This window comes from Orbicella faveolata, unplaced genomic scaffold, assembly GCF_042242905.1.
Source record: "Orbicella faveolata isolate gen_17 unplaced genomic scaffold, um_ofav_v1 contig_2, whole genome shotgun sequence".
NCBI classification, from domain to species: Eukaryota; Metazoa; Cnidaria; class Anthozoa; order Scleractinia; family Merulinidae; genus Orbicella; species Orbicella faveolata.
The window spans coordinates 15,005,644-15,027,789 of NW_028301547.1; the positions used below are offsets into that span (position 1 = coordinate 15,005,644).

General features: G+C 40.4%; 1 long non-coding RNA gene and 2 pseudogenes across 1 annotated transcript; 2 read left to right on the forward strand and 1 right to left on the reverse strand.

Moving 5' to 3' along the window:
• Positions 1-1,362: 1,362 nt before the first annotated feature.
• LOC149112090 (uncharacterized) lies at positions 1,363-7,660 on the reverse strand. The gene is made up of 2 exons (XR_016207324.1): positions 7,181-7,660; positions 1,363-2,579 (listed from the first exon to the last, which is right to left on the reverse strand). It is a non-coding gene; the product is annotated as an uncharacterized LOC149112090 (long non-coding RNA).
• Positions 7,661-18,092: 10,432 nt separating this feature from the next.
• On the forward strand, positions 18,093-20,527 carry LOC110047278 (uncharacterized; annotated as a pseudogene).
• A 292-nt stretch (positions 20,528-20,819) lies between these two features.
• Positions 20,820-21,802, forward strand: LOC149112091 (uncharacterized; annotated as a pseudogene).
• The last annotated feature ends 344 nt before the right edge of the window (positions 21,803-22,146 follow it).

Below are 22,146 nucleotides of genomic sequence, written 5' to 3' on the forward strand. Positions count from 1 at the left end.
GAACCGTACCCCACAATGTTTTTGCAATGATCATAAGTGCAAAATGATCATATTGTGACCAATAATCAGGCGTTATGACGTCACTTATGACGTCATGTACTGATAATTCAAGCACTAGAACAAATGGACATCATGTTTGTAGTTCCGATACGTTTAGAATTTGCATTTGAAACACATTAAAGAAATACAGACTACTTTGGAGCCTTCCCCAAAAATCCAAGATGGCGGCAAAAGAAGAGTATGTAAGGGAAAATTTAAAATTCGATTTACAAAGTGAAAGCTACCATTCTTTCCTTGCTATCATACATTTGTAGGATGCTTAATAGTCGAAGATTAAGATAAGACATGTTTCGGCTGTTCCTCTCAAGTGAGCCATGAACCCAAATTTTCGGCTCTCAGCTGATGGACTATCCATCCCACCTTCAAAACAAGTTTACGCTTTCCTTTGGAGCACTGATATCGAGAAGCTTAAGGATAAGCCATGTTGAGTAATTTTCTGATTTTCCAGAATTTTAGGCCAACCTCGCGAGGTACACCCAAAATTTGGAATGAAAGTCCGGAAAATTTCTGTTTCATTCCCTCCCACACCCGGAATTTCCGGAATATTTGGTCGAATGGAAAGCGTCCCTGGAGGGTAGAGTAAAGCGGACTACAAAATAAACGGCACGCAATGCATGCAGAAGCGATGACGTTTAAAAATTGTTCCTAGAAGATTGGAACATAAGCAGACAAACTGATTCTTAGACTAAACTTTAGAACTTTTGTGTTAGAAATTTTAGGGGTTTACATTGAGCGTAGTCCATTGGTGGTTCATGTACCAGGTCCATCGTGTCAGTCCATGTGCTAGGGGTCAGCGAAATGTACCAACCCAAAAGAAAGATTAATAACTAAATTTTCCAATACATATAAATAAAGGAATTTCTGTTACAGTGTATTTTTCAAATTTCTTACATTAACTATTGTTTTTGTTTCAGCGAGGATCTTTAAAGATATTTGGCAAGGCTAATTACCTCACCAGAAATTAATTTGTTGTTTTAACCATATACTTGTCATATCGCGTGTGCGACCCGCTTGTCTATCTAAAATTGTATGTATCAAAAATATGTTATTATGAGTTTGTCCGTGAGCGCAAATTTATCCGACACTGTATAAACCAAAATCTACCCCCAAATCTTCGTTTAAAAGCTGAAATTAAAAGTACTCCGCTGATCCTACAAACAGCAAAGGAAAGCTGCAAAGTACAAGTTTCTCTCTCTGAAATCGACACCTTATTATCTTTAAAGATATTTGGCAACGCTAAGTACCTCACCGAAAATTAATTTGTTGTTTTAACCGTATACTTGTCATCAATGAACATTCGTATTGTCTTTACCCTGACAAAACGATTATCGATTGTTTAATCACAACCACTCTGTCGTTGACAAAAAATATAAAACAGCACATTTCCAAAACTTCATAAAAAACTGAAAACTGCAAATGAATCGTACCCTGACTTCATTATAACTACTGTAAACAGTATACTTCAGTGCTCATACAATGCTCATACAGTGCTCATTCAGTTCAGACAATGCTCATTCAATTCACTTCAAGACTGGCAAAAGTAAAACTGCGCTACCAATCCGTAAATTTTATATAGACCAGTAGTTATATAAATGCCGCATTAAAGACATTATGCAAAAAAACGGCCTTCCCACTCCCCTAGAAACCAAAAAAATTACCCTCGCCGGTGTCACAGTGATTTGGGTATCCTCGTGTTTTGGGTATCCCCGTACCCATATCCCTAGCTAGTGTTTTGGGTATCCCCAGTAGGGATATCCAAAACACTGAAAGCGTTAAATGCCACAGACTGGGGCCAGTGAAGTCATCCATTATTCGGCTGAAAAACCATTTATCTTCTTACAAAAGCTTTGTCTCAATAAATTAAAACTTTCTTAATCTTGATATAAACACATAAAGTTGCTGAAAATAGTCGCAATTTATAACAGACTGTCTGATCCGAGTCCGCAGTTATAACTTGTGCGTTACCATTTTGGAAATAAATGTAGACTATTTTTAATTGTCTAGTGAGTTTTCTTGTCATGAGTGTTATGGCTAAGGAGGGAAATGCTGATGGAGCAGTGTAATGCTGCTTTTATGAACGACGGTGACCACAGTAGGGCACTCCGTCAGGATTTGGCCACCGTTTCCTTACATCTTCCACAACACAAACTGGCATGACCTCCCGAACGTCTTCCGCGTAACATCCCAATGCTTCTTTCCCGGCTATGTAAATGGACCACGCCATAAACCGCGGCGGTTTAGAATGGTATAAAAGGACTTATATTCCCCCTTCCGCTTCACGTGGTTCGTCATTCTAGGCTGACCAAACGCTCTCAAACGGGACGGCAAGGTTTCACCGAAGAGAACACATGGGGACGAACGACAATATACACACATCTCATGCGTGACAGATGCGTGTGTTTCATTTATGTGCGGAGGATTTTGTGTCTGTCTGGTGTCGATCTCTTGTCTAACGACCTCGCGTTGCAGCTAGACACATGTTGCTGGTGTATTGTCGGCGGCTTCGGTTTTTTCGGAAACTGTCAAAGAAAACAAGATTATATCGATGCGTGAGAACATAACCTGTTTCGAACTCAGTGGTAAAGCGCTACTAAAGGACATCGTTAGAGAACGTTGCAAATGGCGGGTAAAATTATGTTTTAGCAAACTTAACATGCCAAGAAAGGATTTCGTAGTTAGAAGAAAAAGGCATACAAGTTAGATTAAAAAGTCTGACCTAAAATATCGCGCAGAAATATTTATCCGCTGCTTTGCAAACGGGGGCAATGAATATTTATGCTTCACGCTCTGACACTATTCTACAATACCCACTGGGATCGGACTTGAGATTACAAATAGAACAATTATCCGCATAGACATTGCGAATAGTGGTACAATATCAGTTTATAATCCTGTTGTAAATATTATTCCTTGAAAAGCAAACTAACCTGGTGTTGATTTTTTTTTTCGTGGTTTCTCTACACGAACGATCTCCCCGTTGTTCACGGTAAGCCAACCGGTGAGCACATCGATTAGAGATTCATCCATTAAAATAGTAATCTGAGAAGTACTACTTGGTTTAGATAAAGATATTTCATTTTTATGGCAAGTAAAGACAGCAAAGACACTTTAATTCACTTACAGCTTACCTTTCGTGTATTCAAATCGCCCGCCATTTTGAATTTGACCCGCGCACGTCAACGGTGAGTGACAAATGAGCCTCGGTCTTCTCAGAGAAGACTTCGTTATATAGCGCGCCTTCGTGTTTAAAGCGATGACGTCACACAATACGTCATCGCTTAAAAAGGGAATTAGGACGAGACACTCTTTTTCTACTTCCTAGTTTATAGATACCTTTTACTAACCGAGTTCGAGGGCCGTCCTGAGATACGGACCGAGTTTTTTCCTCATCGATTTATGGCCCAAGCGCGAAGATATTTATTATATCTCTACTGTGTGTCTGCCGGGTTCGGGAACGATTTCTATTCACGCGGAAGCCACCTATAGTTTTACGATCGCACGCGCGCTTAGGACGAAAGCTCAAGTAATCTGCGCGCGCTTGAAGGAAAGCGTCAGTGTTTTTCGATATTTTATGACGTCAACATGGGCACAAAAAGAATTTTCTCGCGTTTCCTACGGTGAAATTCCGTAAAATTTGGCAGACAGGTAATAAATATTTAACTTTAGTTGGAGCTCGTTTTTCAGCGAAATCTATCTGACCAGTTTTTCTGCAGCGGTAAAAGACATAAATTTGCAAACATCTAAAAAACTGCCAGTACAAACCTTACTTTTTTCGTTTTTAAAATTCGTATCCCACCGTATTCAATGTACTGTAAAAATTTTGGAAAATTTCAACTAAGGAAACTCAAGAAATCACAAATAAAGCCACAAAAACGGTAAACCACGCATTTGTTTGGGTATTTATAATTCAGCATTAAAAGCCAAGATTTTAACAGATATGATAATAAACCAACATATCATCATTGCTTATTACATTTAATAAGTTTGAAAGGACTGGGTGTAAAAAGGAATGCAAAAACAGCATTCAAAACATAACACTAGCGCGCGCAACGTGATAAATGATTACCCTATGGAGCCACCTTAAGTGACTCTTGAGTCGTTAGCACGTGTTATACACAATTTTAGAAGTAAAAGAAAGTTTTAAACTTTTACCTGCTATAAAAGTTAAGAACACTTGGTGATAAACCACGAGACATTTTGGCAAGAAAACAGCTTTAAATTTTAGCGGGCCGTACAGTAGAATACGGCCCGCTAAATTGACCAATCTCAGCGCTCGTACTAACTGAGAGATATATAGAGGATATTACATGCACCGTGATAAAACACTCCGTACATTTGAGAACACTGCCTGCGGCTCGCGTTTTCTACATTTCCCTCGTGTTCTCAAATGCCTGTCGTGTTTTATCACAGTGTAATACACGGCTTAGGCTTCTTTATTTGTTAATTATAATATAGATATATAGGACCCTGCGCGCGCTCTGATTGGTCAAAAACCCATGTTTTATCAGAGTATAAAGCATAGAAAAAGGATGTTTTATTGTTTTGCGCGTGTAAAATCTATATCATAAAGCAAATGAAGAGGCCTAAGCCGTGTATTACACTATTATAATACAGATTGGGCCCTGCGCGTGCTCTGATTGGTCATAAACCCATGTTTTATTTAAGCAATAGACCACTCTTTCTATGGTTTACCGGCGCAATAAACCACACGGGATGTTGGGAGAACACAAGAAAAGCTTGTAAATCACGAGCTGTCCATGTATATGTTGAATGGAAAGATATTCGTGTCGTTGATATCTCAGCCAGTGAAAGCCAAAACTGTTTATTACATTTGTTATCGCTAGAGTTCCGAGTTCTCTAGTTCCCGCGTAGAGCTGCCATAGATCGGGAACCGTGGTTGACCGGTACAATAGAACATAGGTTTAGCAACACTATTGACCAATCAGAGCTTGCGTAGTATCTCAGTTATTTTAAAACAGAGTCCGGACTCGGGTTTTCTACATTTCCCTTGTGTTCTCAAATGCCCATCGTGTTTTATCACAGTGTAATACACGGCTTAGGCTTCTTTATTTGTTAAATTAAGTAAGATATTGATCATGTCATACATGTTAACATTAACATAAACAATTAATTTTGGTGCTTATTTTAATCGGCCCATCAAATAGGCTTCTAAATTCGTCGTATTGTAAAAATCTCACGGGAAAAAAAGCAGCCACAAAATGTTACTTTGGAATCAACTTTGTTTCAGTTCATTGCACTGCTCGGTTTGTTATATGACTCTGTTGTAAAGACTCTATGGGATGAGAACAGTAGTGACAAGTAGTAGATCATGAAATGTTGTTTCAATTGAAGTTACATTTATTTTCTATGGTTCGTTTTGTTACGTTCTTGCATAATAAGAGAGACTTTTCAAAAATCTCATTTGATGGTTTAGAATGTTCGATGAGGTTCGATTAGCTTTGGAAATCGAATAAAGCACCCACCCTGCAGGTAGGAAAAGTTAATAAGCGCCCAGTAGATGAATATTGGAAAGAAAATTTTGATATTTCACAGAACACCTTTTTCTTTCACAAAAAACCTGAAACGGCATCTGCCGCGGAGCCCGGATTGCTTAGATGTTTAGTAGTACTTCTCCTTACTCGGGGCCGCTTTGAATTCTAACATTTGCTTTTCTTCTCCATAGATCTCGATTATGATTTTTTCGCTCTCTCTCCCTCTTTGTGACCAATGGGTTTTCTTCTTGCCCCTGCACGTATCCTGCTGCTGAGCTGACCTTCTAACAGAAAGGAAACGCTTACGGCACTTGACGAGGAAAGGAAAACAAACGGCAGTTCCTGATTTCTTTACCTAAACGTTAGTTAATTTAGTTTTTTTGCCCGTTGACTCTTTTTCTGTACACAATACTTTACGCGCTGAACGCATGAACACTTGCCGCCAAGATTTCGAGACACAGTCTTCTTTTCCTTGGTTACCGTCGGTTACTGAGCTAAACCATGCCTGATGAGGCGTTCAACTGTCGACAAACCTGAGTTGACTTACTTTTGATTTTGCTGACGTTTACTGAGGTTTACTACTGCGTTTACACGATTAAAAATTTCACTTCTGAAAAGTTAAAACAAAACCTAGGTAGTCTCTCGTGAAAACACGGGCAAAGTTTGATTACCGAACTATCGAGGAAGTTTAACACATCGAGAATTCCTGTATATAGCAGCATGTCTAGTTGTAGGCCCTCTCTCTCCGCTAACAACCCAGAATGGGCCATTTTACCACCACATTTGTACCAAAACTGAGAAGGTTGTTTTTCAATTTGCTACGTCAGAATGCCGTCGATATCCAAAACTGACTGTTGTGCGGATAGATCTATCCTAGCTCTACCATCTGCTTACCAAGAACATCTGGTGACATTTAAGAGCAATTCTCCAAGAAAGTGAAGCAAAGTTGGAAATGAAAAATTTTAACCTCCCTTCAATTTTTGTGTGGGGGTAGGTTACCTTGGGGGATAAACAAAAACAAACATATTTGGATCGGCAAATGTATCGTTGCCATGGTAGCCGCACTAAATGACGTCGGCCTCAGGACCATGTTTTGAGCAAAAGTTCCACTCTCAAAAAGTAAAAGTAAACGAGTCTGATTCTCGGGTGCATGTGAACCAAATCAAATGAAATTCATACAGGTGGAAGAGCCATTCTCCCAGATTATAAAATTCGCCGTTAAAATATTTTGGGTTTTATAAACAAGAAGAAAATGCTCATCTTACTATGTTCCCTGTCAGCAATTTAGACAAGCAGGAAAACCAAGGACAACCATATTCGTAATTGCTCCGAAAGTACTCTTTCTACATAAACCAAATTAGCAGCACAGATTACACAGATATTCACGTTTCTAAATATCATAAAATCAATTTGGGGAAAACTATATTCTGGCCATGGGTGCTGAAGATACCTGGGGCAAATTGCAAAAAATTGCAAAATTGGTGGGCTCATGTATTTGGCTCAAACAGGCTTTAGAGAGAGAAAATCAGCTTCAAAAGTATCTTTTATCATTTTGTCTGTTACCTACATTTAGTTAATAAGGTTTTGGCCAACGAATTTGATGGAATATGAATTGATACAAAACCAACCTTGAAGGTTTTGGGAATTTCTTCAGGATGCTTTCGTCGCGTGGTTCTCTCCAGTGTTTCTTCTTCGCTCGCTCCATTTTCTTGACCAAAATCTAGGACAGACTCTAATCTAACGGTTACTCCCATCGAATATCCAGTTTGCCGTGTTTCAGACCAGAGATGATGATACAAGTAGTCCGCATACACTTGACAAAGAATAGTTGACAAGGTCAAAACATGGTCGTAATACTTGCGATTTCTGCCATCGAGCACCTAAATTCATCAATATTATCCAACCAGGAAGTAAAGTAAATGTGTCGAGATCAATGTACAAAACAAATGCATGCCTTTGAACAATCCAAAGTAACGTCTTTGGCTAAAATCGAGTCAGATATTGCGATAGTCGATAAGCCAAGAATGGTGAATAAACTGAACGCGTAGGCCGGAAGTCGGAGAAGCACGACTGCTGACCGGATGTAACATAATGTAATGGGATGTAACACCGGATTAAGTGTAATGATATCCTCTTGTAATGTAGACTACGAGTAGTCCCTCTTTCGCTTAGTCCGTCGTGCGTGACGCGAAAGAAAACCGCGAGAAAAAAATGGCCGCGCGAAATCCTGGAGGCGAGGAGCACGCGAAAGGAGGGACTACCGCCTAAGCCCAAGAGTTTGAATTATGCGTTGCTCTCACAACGCAAAAATATGATTGGCTTATGTTAGGAGCGTTGACAACGTGTTGTCAACATTCGAGATACCTGTGACGTCTTGCAGGAATGTTTTGGAACCGGAGCAAATCGAAGCGTTGGAATCGCGCTTCGCAAGCCGTGATGTTCTTGCGAATCTACCAACAGGCGCTTTGGAAGGATTTAAATTTATCCAGTGTTTTGTTTGGCAAAGCTCTCTGCCTCCACCCCGACTGCGAGCGTGTTAGCTGGTGTTAGTGATTTCGTCGCTCAACAGCATCGTCTAAGTCAGCGAATATAAATTCATTGAGCTTGGCCTTTCTGCCGTCCATTTGAAAGATTGAACCGGACTCTCACTTGACGCCGGACATTCACCTGAAATTTTCCGCTGCTATCGGCAAACATTTCACCGCAGTTGGATGATCTCCTATGTATAATGTATAATGTATAATGTATAGTGTAAATTCTCGGTTGAAACTCTGTTGAAATTTTCGCAATAACTTTTAGACGCAGCGAAAATCGTTACAAGAGGCCTCATTCGCCGTCTTCTTTTTAAAACTTCTTTGACAGTTTCGCTGAACGAACACTGAACGAAGATATACTTCTCACGGCATATGTTTTTGCCTGGATACTTGAAGAGTAGAGTAGAGCAATTTTATTCAGATCTCCCGGGGCTATTGATAACAGGCGATAATAAGAGGACGTCGAGATGAGAAATCCTACACCGAAAAATCACTCGGCCGTGAAAGGGCAAACTCTTGGGCTTAGGCGGTAGTCCCTCCTTTCGCGCGCTCCTAGCCCCCAGGATTTCGCGCGGCCATTTTTTTCTCGCGAATTTCTTTCGTGTCACGCACGACGAACTAAGCGAAAGAGGGACTACTCGTAGTCTATGGGGTTGTTTTACAATGGCAACGGTGAAGAAGGCCAAAACAAAACAAAAAAAAGAAAACCGAAAAACCGAATAAAAGCATCAAAGAGAAATTAAACGTTGAGCAATCTCATACCCTCGGAAAGTAGGAACAAGGTTGAAATGTTTAGGTGCAAAGTCTAACTCGGATTCATACGTACCACAGTGCCCCACGGTGAATTTTATTTTTCGTTGAATGGGTACAAGTGCAATCTGCATTTTTGGCACGCACAGCATGAATTTTTTTTTTTTTTTTTTTTTTTTTTTTGCATACCTATATAGACAGACAGAGTTCGACGGTCCAAGAGTTCTTAGAAAAACTAACTTCCTTGTTCTCATTCAAGCCTGCGCATCATTTGTTGTTAACGAAAACCTGAACATATTCTAACACCTGTCAGTACTTCTGGATTTACTGTAGCTAAACCAAGGGATGATAAATCGTATCCTCTCTTATATAAACTTGATCCAGTGTAGTAAAGCAGGTTGCGTAATATGATCAGTGCCCGCTTTTCTTTTGTCCTCTTTATTCACCACCGTAAAACAGTCATAAAAGCGAATCAAAAGTCGTCCTTTTATCCCTCTATCAATGATATATTGTACCAAAAATATCTAAAGAAGAGACAATGCTATTGCGACAATGTCGCTTTATCTGAAGCTACAAAAACAAACAAACAAAAAGCGCGTATATCGCATTTTAAAAGTACATCCGGTCGGCAGTTTTGCTCCTCGCATTGCCGGTCTACATACGCTTGATCGTAAACAACGATTTCTCCACTTCTCAACCATGCACCACGGAACGTACGGCTCGATTTAGCCAAAGACTTAATTTAGAATCGTCGCAGACATGCATTTGCTTAGCTGTGATCTTGATGAATCTATCTAACTTCCTGGATGGATTGTGTTGATGAATTATTTCGATACTCGACACACGACTGTGTTTGACCTGTTCGACTGTTCTTTATTCGGGTTAATGCATCATCATCTATGGTCGAAAAGCAGATGTTCGGTGAGGCTAGCCAGTTAGATTTGACCTTTCCGCTAGAGTCTCAAGATTTGGTCAAGAAAATGGAACGAGCGAACTGAGGAGAGACCCATCATGTACTATAAGACAAAAGCATCCTGAAGAAATTCCCAAAAGTTGCAAGGTAGGCTTTGTTTCAATTTATATTTCATCAAATTCCTTGGCCAAAACCTAATCAATCAAATGTAGATAACAGATAAGATGATAGAAAATACTTCTGAAGCCGATATTCTCTATCTAAAGCCTGTTTGAGCCAAATAGTAAAGCCTTCAAAACTTCCAATTTCGCAATTTTTTGCAACTTGCCTCGGATGTCTTCAACACCCATGGCCAGAATATAATTTTACCCAAAAAGATTTTATCATATTTAGAAACTTCAATATCTATGTACTGACTGCTCTGCTGCTAATTTGGTCTTTTGGGAAAGAGTACTTTCGGAGAAATTGCGAATATGGTTGTGCTTGTTTTTCCTGCTTATCAAAATGGCTGACAGGCAAGATAGTAGGAAGAGCATTTTATTCTTGATTATGACACCCAAAATACTTGAACGGCGAATTTTATAAACTGGGAGAGTGGCTCTACCATCTGTATGAATTTCATTTAAATTGGTTCACATGCACCCGAGAACCAGACTCGTTTATTTTTACTTCTTGAGGGTGAATTTTTTGGTCAAAACATAGACCTCAGGCCGACCTGATCAAGTGCGGTTACCATGGCAACGACACACCTGCCGATCCAAATATGGCTGTTTTTGTTCATCCCCCCAGGTAACCTACCTCCACACAAAAAGTGAAGGGGGGTTAAAAATTTTCATTTCCATCTTTGCTTCACTTTCCTGGAGAATTGCTCTTAAATTGATGACGCCACAAGTGGTACAAAGAGCACGACCATTAAGTACGCGTATATGCGTGACCAGGATGAAAAGGGTTAAATCTTTTGTTCAGCGACGACTCCGTTGCCGTTGCCGTTGTGGTTTTCTTAAAGTTCCTAATTTTTTCCGGCCACGGACCTGCTATCCTCATTCTCCCGCTTTCTCTTCGCCCCATCCTCAACTAGCCTGTTCACAAGCTACAGTTACTACGGGATCACTATACTAATACACTTCAGTACAGCTACTAAATGTTTTACAGCTGCTGCAGCTATTTCAGGTTCTACAACTAAATCCAGCTACTACAGGTCTACAGCTACTTATAGGTTCAACAGCTGCTACAGTTACTAAAGGTGGTAGAACTATTACAGCTTCTTGGCTCAGTACGTAGCAGGTGTTCAATATTTGCAAAAGTACTCGAAGAGAACGAAACTGCGAGAGAGTGCGATGAATGTAGCAGGGGGAGGGGTGGGGAAAAAACACCCCTCCCAGCCTCTCTCAATTTGTTTGCTCACTTCAGGAGCGCTCGTTTGCTCGCTCGCTTGCACAATCTACCCGCCTGTAGCCTGCAGAACAGGCGGATTAGCGGGGCAGAGAGCGAAACGCGATACACGAGCGCGGAGCGCGACCACTTGCGCGACTTGTATCACGCTCCGCTAATCGTCCCGTTCAGCAGGCTACCCGCCTGGAAAATGGAAAGAAAACGTCGGGTCATAACAGCGAGGTCTTACACTAAGTACTGATTGATTGACTGCAGTGAAATGAGAGTGAATTAACCCCGGGGGGGGGGGGGTGGGGGAGCACACCCTTATTTGGGCTTTATAGGTATGTGCGGCCCCAAAGGGTAGGGTTTTTCAGCCGTTTTGGACATAAATAGGGTATCGATTTTGGCCACTTTGGTCTTGAATTGGGTATGTTGGGTATGCAGTCTAGAAAAAGAGGAGCGAGCAATAAAGAAGCGGCAGGATCATAGACACTTTGCAAAAAAGTCTAAATGTACATGATATTTGAATAACAATACCTTATACATCCCGAGCCTTCTTTTCATGTGAAAAACCTCCGTCTGAAAACATAAAAACGAGGCTATTCAAATTATGCAAAGTGGCTATATTTGATGCTCTTGGTGTTCATGTAAATTGTCGTAGCATGGAGGATACACGCGTGTTTATAGGAAAACGAACCATTTTTCTCGCGGTATTTAGGCAATTTCGTTGTTAACATCGCATTTGTACACTATAGGCTCAGACAAGAAACATAACAACGCAAGATGACAGATTTAAAAAACACTTTCACCGGATAGAATTAGATCCGGTCTACGACTGAAGATTGAGGACTGAAGACTGAAGTCTGAAGTCGGAAGCCTGAAGTCTGAAGTCTGAAGTCTGAAGTCTGAAGTCTGAAGTCTGAAGTCTGAAGTCCCTCCTCGGCTTTCGTACATAGCAGAAGTGAACTTTGAACCTAAACAAACTTTAACCTATATTTCTACTCAATCCGTCTAAAAGGAAGGACTGCAAGGGTGAAGTTTTAGCGCAAATCTGCCAGAAAGTTAAAATGTGAGAAGTATTCAAGGCGCGTTTGTAATCCTTGTGCTCGTAAGATTCGAAATCTTGGACCACTGTATTCATTCGTCCAGGAATCGATACAAGGTAAAATTAGCAAGTCAACTCCTACAAAGGCAACTCTAGTAAAGAAGCGTTTGCTGGAAACTCCAGATCCGCAAATCGGTTCGAGTGTTATCGCCTGTAATAAAAACAAACAACGGAAAGTCTTCTCGGAAAACTTTGGAATCTGGGCAAGAGAGGCTTCGAGTAGCCTGCGAACGCAGACGTATTTCCAGCTGTCGCTTGTCTCCGCCGAAAATAACGTCTGCGAACCCGAGCCAGGAAACGATTTCTGTGACGTAATGACTTTTGTTTCTCCTTGGCCAATCAGATTCCATGACAGAATGAAACTCGAGTGCTCCTCGCAGCGAATACCTCGCGCAGTAGTTCTGGGGCTACTTGAGCTAAACTGTGATTGGCTTAAAATTCCTACGTCAGAGAAATCGTTTCCTGGCTCAGGTTCGCAGACGTTATTTTTCGGTGGCGACAAGCGACAGCCGGAAATACGTCTGCGTTCGCAGGCTAGGCTTTAAGCATCTGAGAGGGAAAATACCGATAGTCTTGACCAGTATCTGAATAAAGGTAATCTTCCCCTAGGCGGCGTCCAAGTCAAAGTTGTTTCTAAAACCAACTCTGGAAATGTCCTCGTAAGAATTCCCCGCGACGAGACGACTAAATTTTTGGTAAGGCAAATGTGTGACAAAAACTGGCATGCAGCAGCGGCCATCGATAAAACCAGGAACATGGAACATCCCGGAACATCCCGGAACATTCCGGAACAACCCGGAACATCGAATGATTATGATAACTATAAGAACAATATGTAAAATTAAATTTTCGAAAATAAAATAAACAAAAATAAACTGGTATTAGCTCGAAATATGAAAAGATATTTTGGGGGGTAGGGAGCGTTGGGTATTCCTTCAACTGACCACAATGAGTGCAGGCTCCTCTTCTTTTCGACCAAGCACGTCACGGGGCTTTACAGCACAAACCTGGACGATTCGGTAACGACGAATACCAGGTAATTCATTGCGTTTCCTTTGTTGATCCCCGATTTCTTCAACATCTGAGGTGTTCGTATAAGCATCATACAGTTGCTTGTTAAGTCAGTGGCCATAGTTTTGTCACTACTGTTCCGTCTTCGTGTTGCAATTATCATCCCCAGTTTCGCGCTCTCCGCTAGGAACGCCTGGCACTATGACCCACCAAGTGCAGACTCAGCCTTTCCGGTCAAAGATTAGAGCAGTGCGTTCACGCGCGTACTTCGGTTGTTTGGTCTACTTTGGTGGCGTTCGAATGGAGACAAACTAACTTCCGAGTTAGGATTTCGAGTTGGATTTCGAGTTGGATTTTCGAGTTAGGATTTCGAGTTGGATTTTCGAGTTAGGATTTCGAGTTGGATTTTCGAGTAAGGATGTAGAGTCGGTTTTTTTTACGAGTAATCCAGCTGCAACGAATCGGCGAGTTTGTCCGTAAACCGTCTCGTAGATTTCCAGTCCAATTCAGCCAACAAAAGAATTCCTGTAGGGGTGGGGTTAGTGTTTTGCCTTTTTATTGGGCGTAAACAGCTACATTTGAATCACGTGGTGCCAGAACGACCAAAAGGAGGAATAAACCTATACATCGAGCACCTATACATAAGTTCGATCAGATAGTTGCAAGGAACAAAAGAATGTTTCTGGAGAAACGTATAGCTTTCTCGAAGTAAAGCTACGGCGTCTCAGAAGAAAAACGTACCAGGACAAATGATGTAATATCCGTGATAAGAATCTACCCACTATACTTGCAAACAGTTTTAATCACAGCCGGCCCGACGTCACAATGTAGAATGCAAGTAAGTAAAATTCATATTTTGTCCCTCGAAAGCAAACACATGGAGACTTATAAACATATCTTACAATATCAATGAGCCTAAAAAAGGCACAAACACATGGCAAATTACAAGGGTGTCAAACTCGACGAAGCGACATGCAGATAAGAGCGGAAATCATGCAGACCTATGACCTCTAAAACATTTGCCATAGCACGGTCTTACGGCTCAACTCTACGTAAAATTCCTCTTTATAACACAACATGAAGTGCCCTTCATAAACACGAGTGAAGCAACAAAAAGGTCGATTGACCGTACAGAGAACGGCAAATGTACAAATGTCACTAACCGTAGGAGTCGTGTAGGCTTGTCAACCCCATTTTACACTGATGTCACTGATTATCCATCGAGTGCCTAGAAATCTAGAAAAAAATGCCGTTAAAAAAAAAAATAAAAAAATAACGAGGTCGAGCTTCAAACAAATAAGGATCGAAAAGTACATTACGCCATTGGCTAGCTCTATCTTGACCAATAGGAGTCGTGTTTGGCCTGTCAACCATTTAAATGATCATCAAACCACTAAAAATTTATTGGAAATCCCGTCAAAAAAATCCCGCCAAAAAATCTAACTCGAAAATCCAACTCGAAAATCCAACTCGAAAATCCAACTCGAAAATCCAACTCGAAAGTCCAACTCGAAACCCAACTCGAAATCCAACTCGAAATCCTAACTCGGTAAATAGGCAACCTCGTTCGAATGGCTCGATAGAAAACTAAGTTTGATCGAATGTCAGATAACGATCTGCACGTGAAGTCGAACTAGCGATGAATAGATTATAGCCTACGGTAAAAGTGTTTTTAATTAATTAAGAATTAACTTGTACTGGAGAAAACATTTTCCAGGACAGGCATTTGAACCTTTGGCGACACTTTGAATTAAATATCAGATCGCCAACACTTGTAACAAATATTTCTTGAGACAATAAAGTTTTGACCAGCTACCCTGTAAGACAGTGCGTCGCCAAATGTTTTTAAATTTTGTGTTTGTATTTGTTTACACTGTCATCACAGCTTGAGCAGTCCGAACTAGTTCACACAGGAAACTCAATGCCGAAGAGTTTCTATTTCTAGCTCATTGAGAAACTATTTCTTCATGAAAAATCGTGTATACGCAATGAATTGAATAAAGAAATCACACTCGTGTACCCGTATTTTTCGGCCTGATTAAAGCGTTCGAACGCCACCACCTTGGTTTTCTATGAACAACGAAATCTGGGAATAAGAGACAGCCACGTGATTAAACTGATGGCGAGCGACTGGAAGGAATGGATTAGTCTTCTAAGTTGCGAGCCGTCACTCATTGCAGTCATTTTCATTTTTCTTTCTTTTTTCTATTTTTTTGTTTTGTTTTGTACCGTTTTTGTTTTGCTTTTTGTTTTCCGGGCTGATACCAGTTTATTTTTGTTTAATTTAATTTTTGAAAAATTAATCTTGCATATTTTTCTCATAATTATTATAATTATTCAATGTTCCGGGATGTTCCGGAATGTTCCATCTTCCTGATTTTATAGACAGCCTGCCGTAGCTAACACTATAACAAATCATTCAGAATTGTACCCAGAGGTTCCAAATGCTGTCAACAAAAATGCTTCTAATGAAATGTCAGAGTACCTACGAAAACATGTTGCTATGTAACAAGCCAGACGAAATCACTAGGTTTTTCCACGCAGTAGTGCGCATTTTCTGTCCCGTGGTTTATTATCTTGTCCTTGGCGCATGTGGCATTCAAGAAAGTGATGTAAAATTAAAACAGCTGCAAATATTTGTGTCGCACTTGCTTCTGCAATAATGTGCAGGCTTCGAAAAACCAAAGCGTCCGTATTGCACTAAAGGATTTCTACCGTACTGTCGAAGCTCACGACTAAATCCTCGTTCGGCGAGAAAAGTTAAAGCGTTTTGTAAACAAGCTTCGAACGCGTCTTCCTCTTTTTTCTGGCACTCAGAAGTTTAATACCTTTGATCGACATATGTCAATAATATTGGACTAGCCCAGCCAATCACGAGGGTTTTCAAAATCCAGGGGTTTGTCTGCAAGCGTTTCCTTCCTTCCTTGCCCTCCCCCACCCCCTTCTTTCTGTTTTTTTGGCTCTCGCCCCATTTTCCGCGCAGGCAAAACACCGAAAATCCCGTTCCTCGGTCTTTCTTTGCTTCCAAACCCCACGGAAACGCTTGCTACGCAGGCTACAAATAAGGTATCAATTTTTAGCCAGGTCATAAATAGGGTAGCAAAAAATCGCAGATTTTGATCAATTTGGTTCGACTATGGCACGGCAGAAAAACAACTCTGTGCTAGCCTGCGAGCGCAGACGTATTTCCGGCTGTCGCTTGTCTCCGCCGAAAAATAACGTCTGCGAACCCGAGCCAGGAAACGATTTCTGTGACGTAATGACTTTTGTTTCTCTTTGGCCAATCAGATTCCATGATGCAATGAAACTTGAGTGCTCCTCGCAGCGAATACCTCGCGCAGTAGTTCTGGGGTTACTTGAGCTAAACTGTGATTGGCTTAAAATTCTTACGTCAGAGAAATCGTTTCCTGGTTCGGGTTCGCAGACGTTATTTTACGGCGGAGACAAGCGACAGCCGGAAATACGTCTGCGTTCGCAGGCTAACGTCATGCCAGAGTCGAATCAAATTTGGAATTTACTGATGCCTCGTAACAATTCCCCTCCTAACTCCCCGTGGGAACGCAATCCCGCCAAAAATATATTAATATAATTTATGAATTTTGTTTGGCGCAACAGAAGCACGACGTTTGAATCCGGGGGGAAGGTACTCCCAGAAAAATCGGGTGAGGGTGTGCGGCCCGCTTCCCAAAAACCCTTACCCTATTTAGGACCAGAATCTGCGATATTCCCTACCCTATTTATGACCTGACCAAAAATTCGAAACCCTATTGATGACCTAACCCTTAAATGAAAACACTGTTTCAGACCTGCGTTATAATAAGTTCCCTAGTTCAGACCAATGTTAAATTACCGTAAACATAATTTGTGAAAGGCTTTTGTTGATTTTCTTTTCGATAATGACGAAAAAGTGGCTTCTTTTTAAAAACATACCCATATCAAGGCTAGAGTGCAAAAACCATACCCTATTTATGACCAAAATAGCCAAAATCAGCTAAAATCGATACCCTATTTATGACCAAAACAGTTGAATAACCATACCCTTTGGGGCCGCACATACCTATATAGCCCATATAAGGGAGTAGCCCCCCCCCGGGGGGGGGGGTTTGAATCGCTGCCGTGCCAGAGTCGTGTAGTACGGCAGAGTTTGTCGAACTTAATTGCTTGCCGAACTTAATTCAAAAGTTTGATTCAGACGCCGTGCTTCTGCGTGCTTTTGTCGAACTTAATTCCTGAATTTAGTTCGGCACGGCACGACTTCTGGGCCTAAGCTGTGGAAAGCCATAACTTTCGTATGTGGTTGTTTATCATTATTTGGTGTCGTTTCTTCATTATGTGTTGTAGTTACTTCATTGTGTTGTGTGGTTTCTTCATTATGTGTCGTAGTTACTTTATTATGTTTTGTGGTTTCTTCATTTTGTCTTGTAATGTAGTCCTGAAGTGACGTGTTTTTATCATGATGTTGTGTAATAACTTCATTACGTGGTGTGGTTTTATCGTGATGTACTGAGGTTTCTAAGTTATGTTTTGTGCTCTTGTCATGATGTAATGTGGTTACGCTGTTATGTTGTGTGGTATCTTCGTTATGTGGTTTGATCATCACGTGTGTGGTTTCGTCTTTGTGTCTTCTTGACTTCACTTCCGATACCAAGCTCTAGTACCCAGGCTTCTTGCTATCACGAACTGGTTAAACCAGTTTTTAGATGGGTCCCAGAGTAAATAACAAAAACTTTCATGAACCAGTTACTCCTCTAAATACCTGATCCATTAACAATTCAATATTATTATATTAAGCTAACCATTACCTCCTCAAAAAAAGTAACCAGCACATACAATTCATTTTTTACTTATTTTAAATGGGTACTGAATAGCAGTGGGTGGATGTTATAAAGTAGAATTTTATTATGTGAGAAAATACAGTACATCACTGATCCAAAGTGGCAAATCTTTAGAATGACTTAAAAATATTGTTATTGATACCGCAGTAGATCACAGTGTACCTAATCAATTTATTTATTCATTTATTTATTGTATTTATTTTAATTAAAAGTGATTTTTTTTACATGAAAAAATAATCAGTAAATGAGTCACAGTATTAACCTTGTTTTTATTAAGATTGCAAAGTGTTCATATGTGATTTCCACCGGGAATAATCTTGGGAGAGGTGGCTCTCTAAAGGTGCCAATGGTGCTACGCCATTCAAGAAGGAGATCCTGTGTCATTTCTGACGAATTGCCTATGCTGATATTGTGAAAGAGTACAACAAGGCTCTGGCAGATCTGGAGGAATGGGAGATATGGCTACTGCCAGAACTAAAAGCTGCTTGAACTTGGTTCCACGATACTTGGATAAGAGAGCACAAGGTATCAAGGGAACAGTTTATTACACATGTGCACTTTGCATTGTATAAGAATTAGGCATTCAAGGGTTGCAATAATAAGGACACTATATTTGCTATTTCTGCCACAAGTAAAACATTGCCTTGACTAAGTGTTAATGTGGCACAGATGGTGATTGCAACCGATAGTCAATTTGTTTTATACTGTTAAGAGGGGGGTACAAATCAAATAATAATTGAATTCTTATATTCGATGACCGAGTACATTAAAAAATAACATGACAAAAAATAACCAAAAATAACAAAAGTACACAAAAAAAGAAACTGTATCCACTGGGCTTACAAATCATTTATTTCTATAACTGAAGTGACTCTAACCTGCTGTGCTGTCAACCACATATTTGTTAAGGTATATAATATTTCTGTGAAGATATTATATCTTTTCTCCAATTTTCTTTTTATTAGCGGTGAGTGTGGGCATTCAAAAAGGATCGCTTTCTGTGTTCTGTGAATACTAATGGAGTTGAAAGGCAGAACAAATCCTTTAAGCATGAATACCTGGAAGGAAACAGAAGTGTGAACCTTAGTACCATGCTGACAATTCTGATTGAACAATTCCTACCTGACAAGTATACTAAGTAAGCTATAATGAATATCATTCTGTTAAAACTAACAATGGTTTTTATGGCCTTTGTATTAGCAAATATGCCTGTAGGAAATGAGCAACATTGTAGTTCCCCAGTTTACGCATAGGGTTCCATTACTTGGACGCAGTACCAATCCACAATTCTAGGTTCTGTGAAAATAACTGAGAGTGCAATGCAATGGACAAGCATGTCATACGAGGGATGAATCTTACCTTTTCACCCCAACCTAGAAAACTGTCTTAAATTGAACCTCCACTCCATCAACAATTAAAAATCTCTGATCTCAACTAAAGAAGTGTTTATTCAACTCTCCACTTGAAAATATTATTATGATCATTTGTAGAGAATTAACAAACTGACACTCAATATAAATTTACAATTATTACAGGTATGTTGAGCAAAACACAAGGTTGTCCAACAGCTACAAAAGGTATGATCTGGAGATGCCACCTTACCTACACAACAGACCACGACACACAGTACAACACTGTTTGGAAAAGATAGATTTAGCAAAATCCATCCCCCCTAACCATGTGATCTCTAAAGATGAAGGTCAGTTTGAAGTTTACAGCCAAACAGCTATACTAGATGTGTGGTACAAAGTTTCCTTTGGTAGACATGATGCAACACCATCATGTACATGTAAAGAGTGGCAATGCACCTGTCTTCCATGCAAACACATGGTTGCAATATTCAGACATAAACCTGACTGGGGTTTTGACAATCTAAGTGAAGCCTATAGGACTTCACCCTTTTTCATACTTGATGAAGATCTCATCTTTCCCATCAACAATGCACTGCCAGTAACAGATGTTCCTGAAGAGGAGAGAATGACTGCTAGTTCTGAAGAAATTGATAATCTACTCAATGCCCATAAAGAAAACCTTCCCCTTCCCAAAGAGGAGAGCATGACAGCTAATTCTGAAGAAACTGGTAACCTACTGAATGTTGATAAAGAAAATCTTCCCATTCCCAGCCGTTTTAAGAAGACAGTAGCAGCTTAGTGCAGGGAACCCATGAACCAAGCAAAGTCTCTAACTTACATAGTCGATGATACTGATATACTTGTGCAGGTTAGAAAGAGCCTGGAACATTGTGTCAAGATAATGGAAAAATCAGCACTAAAGGCATCCAATGGTATGATTCTAGAACAAGAAGGCTCATCAAAATCTGCACCCAGGAATGCGCCAAAAGCTCAGCCAAAGAACAAACTTCTGCAAAAATGTTTACCTCTTGCAACACGCAAGAGCAAATATTCAGGCAGAGTCGGGCAGGTAGCAAACAACTTGAAACAGGGGTGGCATGAGGACCCCCTTAAGTCGATTGAAAATTTCAAGTGCAAAAAAGTGGAGCTAGAGGTAGAAATAGTAGGAGAAAGTTTGCCAGAAGAGTGCCATTCAATGCCTTTACCAAAAAGTCCTCCATGTTCACCTTCACAAAATTTCAATGTTCCTGTAATCACCACAAATGACAAGTCTCCAGATCCTGCTGTTACAGTAAAACCAGCAGTCACACAAGCACCAAGACATCAGCCTAAAGAATCATCCAGTCCTTTGCAAATGTTTAAACCTCTTCCGACAAATACTGGCAAAGTAACACAGGGAACAAGCAGCTTGAAACGGGGAGGGCAGGATATGGCACTCCACTCTCCTGTCAAATCCAAATGGGCCAAACTAGATGTAGAGACTGAAGTAAAAGGGGATAACCTGTCAGAAGCTAGTCATCCACTGGCAAGCAACAAGAAGGACAATACAGTGATCATAGACGAAAACTCTCCTGATCCTGATATGTGGATAGATTACAGAGACCAAACAGCAGGAAATAAAATAACACTTTATGCTGACAGTAAAAAACTAATCTTGAACCCTCGTGGTTGGCTTCATGACTCAGAAGTAGAGGCTGCTCAAAAGCTCTTAAAAATGAAGTTCCCTTGGTTGACGGTCTGGAAGACCCAGCCATAATTGGAAATTTGGTGACAACTGCAACAAGTGAATTTGTGCAAATAATCAACACTGGTTTACACTGGGTGTGTTCAGCACACTGTCATGCCCTGTTGGTGTCGTTAAAGTATATGATAGCCTGTTTGGAAAGCCCAACATTAAAGCTATTCGGCATGCCTGCAGAATGTTGCTACACAGGGGGAAATCAGTGCAAATCATCAATGAGAAAGTTCAAAAGCAGCAGGGCTCAAATGACTGTGCACTATTTGCCATAGGCTTTGCAACCACTTTATGCCACGGCAACAATCCCACCATAACAAGATATGACCAGAAAGCCATGCATAATCACCTGGTGGATTGTCTAGAAGCACTGGATATGATAGAGTTTCCAACAACAGAAAAAAGAGTGCCACTTGTTCTTGTTCCAGTGTCAAGCAAGACTGTTCCAGTCTGTTGCACATGTCGACTTCCAGATGACAATGCTATGTATGTCCAGTGTGATGGCCATTGCGGTGGATGGTATCATCCAGCTTGTGCTAATATTCCACAATCAGTAATCCGCAACACAAACAAAAGGTGGATGTGTTTTAAATGCCGTAGTGGAAAGTAATAGCTTCGTTACCTTGGACCAACCAAAAAAAGCTATGTGCAATACTGTGAAACCTCCACGTATCAGTGAAAAGAATTGTTTCTTAATGATAGAAAAGCACCATTCGAGAAAGGTTCATCATATGACAGATGATGAGTAATATTTAATTAACACTGCATGAGGCAGTAAGCAAATTATAAGGATGGAGCAAGAAATAAAAGTCATAGTCATTTTAACCTTTTTTAGATGTCATTTTATCCTGTAATTGATGCGAAAGCTATTCAACAAAGAATCACAAGTCTTGTTAATTAGTCCTGGTTTCCACTGTAATGTAGGTCTGCCACAATATGATCATTTTAAGCCAACAAAAATTTATGTAGTACATGTCTATCTTGC